This window comes from Panthera leo, chromosome B1 (genome assembly GCF_018350215.1).
Source record: "Panthera leo isolate Ple1 chromosome B1, P.leo_Ple1_pat1.1, whole genome shotgun sequence".
NCBI lineage: Eukaryota > Metazoa > Chordata > Mammalia > Carnivora > Felidae > Panthera > Panthera leo.
In genome coordinates this window covers 54,542,388-54,550,272 of record NC_056682.1, presented here as the reverse complement: position 1 = coordinate 54,550,272, position 7,885 = coordinate 54,542,388, and the positions used below count along the sequence as shown (strand labels likewise).

Sequence of the window (7,885 nt, the reverse complement as noted above, 5' to 3'; positions counted from 1 at the left end):
TGGATTCCCAACATAGGAAACTGAGATACTGATGCAGTAAAAATGGGTGACATCAATTTTTTTAACTGTGGCACGTCAGTTATTTCCCCATTACGGTTTCAGTCTCTTAAAGGAATGATGATTCAAAATGTGGTTTAGTTAACTAAAACATATTACTAAGTTAGTATAAACTCAATCAGTGGGAAACTTGGCAGCCAGCACGATTATTTATGATGTGCCAGATGCAAAATCATGTTCCTACTTTGAAGTTTTGCTAACAAGGCATATTGCAAATTCCAGAAAGAAAAAAGAATCTCTTCTAAAGTTTTTGGACATGAAAATAACTTTATAATTGTGTTTATGAAAAGGTTTTATGGTTTGTTGTATGTGTTTATAAAGGATTGCTTGGCAAGAAATTTATAAAATTAAATAATTGTATGTTGTAACTCAAGAGCAAAGCAATTGAGAAAGGGCAATCATTGAATTGTAAGAAACAGATATTTAAATATTATTTAGAAGCCAAATCAAAATGAACCAAATCTTATTGAACTTTTCTGACTTATCTATAGTTATCTTAAAATTGTCTTCCTTTTCTTTTTCTGCTCTGTTTTCTATGATTATTCTGTTTTTTTTTATCACTGAATTATGGAAATATTTCTGTAACACTACCAAGTTAATGAGACCACCGGACATCTGTGTAAAGGTCGACTGTGAGTCATTTTTTAAAATTTAATAATAATGTAAAAATGGAAAATATAAATTCCTGTTATCTTTGAGTGCACTTAAAGTAGGGCATAAACTTTGTAAACATGTTTATTTAGTCATAAAAATATTTTATCGTACTGCATTATTCTGTTCAGGTGGTATCTGTGCCTAAGTTTTATTATTGGATTGTAACATTTATTTTCAATGAAACATAAACTGATTTTTTGATTTTGAATTTTTGATTTTTTTCAGATTTTATTTATTTATTTGTTTATTAATTTAGGGGAGAGTAGAGGTAGAGAAAGAGATTCTTAAGCAGTCTCCATGTCAGCATGGAACCCAATGTGGGACTCAATCTCAAGACCCTGAGATCATGACCTGAGCCAAAATCAAGAGCTAGATGCTTAACTGACTGAGCCACCCAAGCACCCCAAGACACAAATTGATTTTAACTGTTATAACTGGGGATTTAAATTTCTAAATTAGAAACACTCTGAAATATTTCTATCGCTATCATGTCTACAGGAAAGGTACTACTGTAGAGGTAATAGAGCCGGGTATAACAGAAGTAGCAAGAAAAACTACACATTCAATTCAATGCAACAAGTGATTATTAAGTCTCTCTCATGCACCAAAACTGTTCTAAATGTAGAATGCAAAAAAAAAGTAGTGTCAGTTATCAAAGACTTTTCAATTTGCTAAATAGAAAATGTATGCTTCCATGAATGATGTTTATTTATGACAATTCAATGTTGAATGCAGTTGAGAGGATGGTGTATTGAAGTTTTAGAAAAGAGAATGAGTAGTTCTCTACTGTTTAGGAGAGTCTTCATGTTCCAGGAAGAATTTAACCTGGAAGGAATAAGAACATTTCAGTTAGTGGAATGAGAAAAGACACAATGACCAGACTAAGAAGACTTTAGTCAGTTGAATAAGAATTAGTAAGTTGAATAAGCTTGAATAATAAACAAGTCTAGGAAGATAATAGGAAACAGGTATAAAAAGAAAATCAAGTTTTGATCAGATTTGGAGGATGTTAGATACTTTTATGATAATTTCTATATTCTAGACCTAGGTAGGTGATTTCAGTCTCATAAGTTTTGGTGGGGGGCACTAAAAAACCAGAGGAATGCAGTGTTTTGGAAAGAGTAATCCAACATTAACATTTGGGATGTATTAGCAGGAAAGATAATAGAGGCAGGAAGACTAACATAATGTAGACATGTAGTTATTACCAGGACATAGGGGGAAAATAGTAGAAGTGACGAATAAAAAGATGAGTATTAAAGAGGTGATTAAGGAAGATTTATCTTCCAATTTAGTAAAACGGTTTTATTTTTCTGGTCCTCATCCATCTTTTTTTCATTTTCTGCAGTTGTCATAGATTAAAGATGGTTGCACATTTTTGTATACAGCTCTCATTGAGAACTGGATTTTACTTCCCCTGCCCCTGATTTGGTCTGAGCTTAGTGAGACTTGCTTGAACAGTGGAACGCAGTACAGATGGGACTTTTGCAACTATAGTTCATAAAGGACTTACAGCTTCTGCCCAGAACTCTAGGAACACTTGCCCAAGGAAGCTGGCTACTCTAGGAGTGGCCAACATGGAGAGGAACCAAGGTCCTAGACAATAGCCCAAACTGAGCCTTCAACCATCAGCCAGAACAAGTTGACTAGCCATAGAAGTAGTTTGGAAGTGGATTCTCCAGCCCTGTTGAGCTGTCCAAGTCCCACGAGGAGCAGAGATGAGCTACACATAAAATTGTGAACAAAATAAAACTGTTTTAAATGCCCAAGTGTGAGTGTGGTTGTTATGCAGTAATAGATAATCAGGACAGGAGTAAATAGAAGTGTTTGAAGTCAACCTAGAACCAACCAATCAACATCAAATTGCAGGTGATATTTTGTTTCCAATTATTATTATTATAGAAATACTTCATGAGTAAGGAATTCTGATGAAATACAAATAACGAGAAAAGTCTTGACTGTCATAGGGGCATTGAAGGAGGGGCTACCCTTTAATATACGATACCAAAACATAAAATAAAAGTATATTCAAAATTCCATGGCACTGACATCCATGAGTGTTCATTCTTTTCTCACTAAAACTGATTAAAAGATTACAATTTGTGCCCTCTCTATTGATACTATGTAAGAGCTATTTTCTCCTTTGATATGCAGCATGAGATATGTAAAATTGGAATTTGTTTAGTTTACTTGGTGACATCAAACCATTTTGAAACTAATTTTTTTTTTTAAATTAACGTTTTTTATTTTCTAGAGAGAGAGAGAGACAGAATGCAAGTAAGGGAAGGATAGAAAGAGAAGGAGACACAGAATCTGAGGCAAGCTCCAGGCTTTGAGCTGTCAGCACAAAGCCCAATGTGGGGCTCAAACTCATGAACCATGAGATCATGACCTGAGCCGAAGTCAGACGCTCAACCAATGGACCCACCCAGGTGCCCCTTGAAACTCTCATTTTAAAAAACTTGCTTAAAAGTTTCTGCCTTCTTAGAAGCATAAGAAATTACTAAGTCTGTTAGTTTAAGTTTTTTCCAGAAATGTCTTTTAGACTATCAGTTTACATAAAGTGAAAAGACTTCATTTTGTTCTTTTATCATATCCTTGATAATTGGGAAGAGGAATTATATTCTCTCAACATGGAAAATAAGACAAGGAGTAGTGCTCTTTGGAGAAATCAACTATAATTTTAATAAACACTTCATGGAGCATTCATAAATATTTAAGGGCATTAATAAGGTATCTAACCGTTTGTTCTTATTTCTTCTTTATTTTCATCGACAATAAGAATGAGGGGAATATTTATTTAGGACAATGCTAAGAAGGCAAATCAACACTTTCTCTTTTATATGGTTCTTAATCAAGAAAGAGGCAAAAGAATTTGCAATGGCATGCATGGAGCTAGAGTGTGTGAAATAAGTCAGTCAGAGAAAGACAAATACCATATGATGTCACTCCTATGTGGAATTTAAGAAACAAAACACATGAACATATGGGAGGGGGGAAAAAGAGAGACAGAAACAAACTGTAAGAGACTCTTTATGACAAGAGAACAAACTGAGGGTTGATGGAGGGCTGTGGGTGGGGATGAGCTAGATGGGGGATGGATATTAAGGAGGACACTTGTTATGATGAGCACTGGATGGTGTATGTAAATGATAAATCACTGAATTCTACTCTTAAAGCCAATATTGTGCTGTACAATTAGCCAGAATTTAAAAAAAAATTGAAAATAAATCACCATACCAAATAAATAAATGCAAATACAGAAAAGATGAAAAAAAAAAAAACAAGCATAAAATCTTCTGAGTTGTAGAAATCTTTTGATCATCATCATTAGGCAACATATATTAGGTGTGTGCGGGGGGGATTTCTGATCACTTTTAAAATTATCTGAGTGGACACAGAACAAAACAAAACAAATTATATGAATTATTTATCTGTTGAAGAACTGATATTGTTCAGAACCAAATTCTGTAAGATTTTTTCTGCATAATACACAAAAATTTAAAGATAATGCTAATGAAATGATCAGGCACAGTATCTCTTCTAGTGTCCTTGTTCTTTTGAATGAAAATTTTAATCCTCAAATTTATCCCTAAGTTGAACCATTTCTTTTTTTTATGTTTATTTATTTTTGAGAGGGGTGAGAGGGGCAGAGAGAGAGGGGAGAGGACATCGGATACGAAGCAGGCTCTGTGCTGAGAGCAGAGAGCTTGTTGTGGGGCTTGAACTCATGAACTGTGAGATCATGACCTGAGCTGAAGTCGGACACTTAACCAACTGAGCCTCCCAGGCACCCCAGTTGGACAGCTTTTTATTTCTGTCTTTTAAATACAACATGTGTACTTCTTCACTTCTGAATAAATGATTGTTACAAAGGAAAAAAAAAGAAGAAGAAAGAAGCAAAAGAAATAAGAACTAAAATTTAACTCCAATAAATGCTTCAAAACATGAAAGCCAAATATAAACATGTTTTCCAGTATTAAGGCAAGGTGGGAAGAAATGAAATACATCCATCTCTTTAAGTCATCAGAAAAGAAGGAGACAAATACTAACTTTCAGAGTTAATAAAAAAGGTACTAATCACATTTAAACAAATTATGCTTTAAGTTATTCTGTAGTCAAGTATTCATTAACATCTCAAAGCTTCTATGTGTGGCTGTTCAGATTGAAAAATACAGTAGGATGCTACTTTAACAACAGCCTACAACAAAATTGACTTTATGATCTGGTGGGGTGGCCGGAAGAAGCTAGAAAGGCATCAAGGAGAGGGTTAGGACTTCAAGCAGGCTATTGTGAAGGTGTACGAAAAAGTAAAAAAAAACATGACTCAAAGTTGGGAAAAGTGAACCTAGTTTTGTATGTAGTGGGAGGAAGTTTGGCAACACTATTACCTGTGGTAATTTGAACAATAGAAAATACACCTAATGAATGTTTAAATCTGTCTAAGCGGATTTTCAGGCAGTGTGTTGAAGGTAACACCCAGCCTCCCTGCCTGTGGTAAAATGTGAGAGGAAAGAGATAAGCAATACAGAAGACTGTTTCTAAAATGAGAGTAGGAAAAACTGGTCTCATAATGGAACTATTACTCCATGTGAAATGGTTTCACACTGAGCTGTACTCTCATAAACCTTATTTTGAACATATTTGTCCAGGAAGTTAACCACCACAGCCATCCAATAAGAGAATTGTTCTAAAAAAGTTTCAGACAGTAACCTATGTTTTCAAGCATGCTATTGTGATAATGACGGAATATGTCTGTGATGAAGGTTTGTAAGTCAGTGAATAGTCAATCAAGGGGGCCACGGGCCCAAACAAAATGGAAATAAAATGGCCTGTCTCTTTTTGGATGATCACTGAGGCATAAGGAACTCTGGCTGGGCATACAGAAGTTGGGACAGTTCTAGGTTCTTTACATGTGTTGTAGTCTACAATTGCTTTAAGCAGTCTATGGAAGAAAATGCATATATGTAATCATTTTGATTTTTTTTCAATAGTTGGCATATTGAGAAAATAAAACATTTAAGCTTTTATAAATAAACATTTGTTGCAGCATGAGCATTTCAGGTAATCAATATTGAACAAAATTTACTTAAAATATTGAGTAAATGCACTATTTTGCATTCTGACCACGGGTTTAATTCCTAAGTAAAACAAGAAGCAAAAGATAGCCCACATATAATGAGCTTGAAATGCTCATGCAGCTTGCTTCCACAAGCAGCAAAAGCTAGGGAAGATGCTTGCTGTGATGGAAGAATGAAGGCACTGACTCAAGAGTGGAGTCTTTTAAAACGCAGATGCTGTTATTTTGTTCCCATGTTCAAGCTGACCACAAAGGTACTCCCGCTTCTACCCCCCAATCCCATGCCATGGAACTGAGTCTGGGGAGAGGGAAGCCATCCTGAGAGTGTAACCCAGTTACATGTCCAAGAGATGATTTCCAGGAGCCAGAAGCTGGAGGCGTTTCATGTGCAAAATGATTGTGGTGCCTGGGAATGTTTTATGTAGCAAGGCTGAAATGATAAATAAAATTTGACCTGAATATCTGATTTTGTCAGAATCTTCGAGGTGGTAGGCACCGAGGAAATCAACTGTGAATAAGCCTCAGTGTAGGTAGGCCTGTGTGTGAGTTACACACAGGTAAGCTTTGCACAATTCTAATGCAACTCAGCGTATGACAAGTGTAATATTAAAGAGATAATAGGAAAATATAAACACGATACTAAAGCATGAAAAAGCAAACATTTTAACTTGGGAGCGTGTGGCATTTAGAGCATCAGGGAAAACTGAGAGAAGGAGGTGAAATTTGGGGTGGTTTTAAAACACAGGTAGTAGTTTTGGAAAAAAAGCTAGAGAACAGACATTCCAGACTATGAAAGAGCATCAGCAAAGAAGTGGAGGCATGAAAATACATGATAGATTCAAAGAATTATGAGTATTCAGATATGGCTACGATAAGAGATGACTGTGACCTTTGGAGGCGATTGGTAAGTACCCTAAATGCCATGCTAATGAGTTTGGACTTGTACCTCATAGGCAATGAAAAGTCATAGAAGTATTTTAAGCAAGAATATGGCATAATCAGATCTATGTTTAAGAAAGAACAAACTGTATTCTCCAATATGGTAGTGACAAGCACATGAGGCTATTTGAATTTAAAATTAAATTAATTAAAATTAAACAAAATTAATTTGAGTTAATTAAGTAGTTACATTTCAAGTGCTCAGCCACATATGGACAATGCATCATTATAGAAAGGTTTATTGGACAGTGTTTGTATGCAGAATAGACCAATGACATCAAGCATCAGAGGAAGGGAAATCATTTAAGGAGCTATTTCCACAGTCACCCAAAGAGATAACAGGGGTCTGATGTAAGAAGAATGGCACTGGGAATACAAATTGAATGCACGGAGACAAAATCAAGATATGCCTTAAGGGTGGTTGGAAGCTCATTGTGAAATTGAACTCATATGCTCACCCTTCTGAGATGAACTGTTTAAGAAACACATGTAAGATTCAGTACCAAAATACTAGGTAACTTACTAGAATAGCAGAATTGGGGAGTGTGACTTGAATCAGGGGCCACATCTAGGCCTCAATACTTTTACCCTAAGTCTAGATTTGGGAGGCTCCATGGAAGAAAGAATTTGCCACACGAGGGGAGTGTGGTAACCAACCTCCATGAAGGTCCTCAGTGTTTCTTAGCTGATAGTATGCAGAGTTGTTCAGTCCCTTCTACTTTATTATTTTTTTTCAATATATGAAATGTATTGTCAAATTGGTTTCCATACAACACCCAGTGCTCATCCCAAAAGGTGCCCTCCTCAATACCCACCACTCACACCCCCCTCCCTCCCACCCACCATCAACCCTCAGTTTGTTCTCAGTTTTTAAGAGTCTCTTATGCTTTGGCTCTCTCCCACTCTAACCTCTTTTTTTTTTTTTTCCTTCCCCTCCCCCATGGGTTTCTGTTAAGTTTCTCAGGATCCACATAAGAGTGAAACCATATGGTATCTGTCTTTCTCTGTATGGCTTATTTCACTTAGCATAACACTCCCCAGTTCCATCCATGTTGCTACAAAGGGCCATATTTCATTCTTTCTCATTGCCACGTAGTACTCCATTGTGTATATAAACCACAATTTCTTTACCATTCATCAATAGCACTGCTAGGA

General features: G+C 35.9%; 1 long non-coding RNA gene across 1 annotated transcript in view; it reads right to left on the bottom strand.

The window, feature by feature from the left end:
* Window positions 1–1,396: 1,396 nt before the first annotated feature.
* Window positions 1,397–7,885, bottom strand: part of LOC122216926 — a 55,707-nt gene continuing 49,218 nt past the window's right edge. Inside the window, exon 3 of the long non-coding RNA XR_006201192.1 lies at window positions 1,397–1,536. This is a non-coding gene — a long non-coding RNA (uncharacterized LOC122216926). The remainder of the gene's footprint in view (window positions 1,537–7,885) is intronic.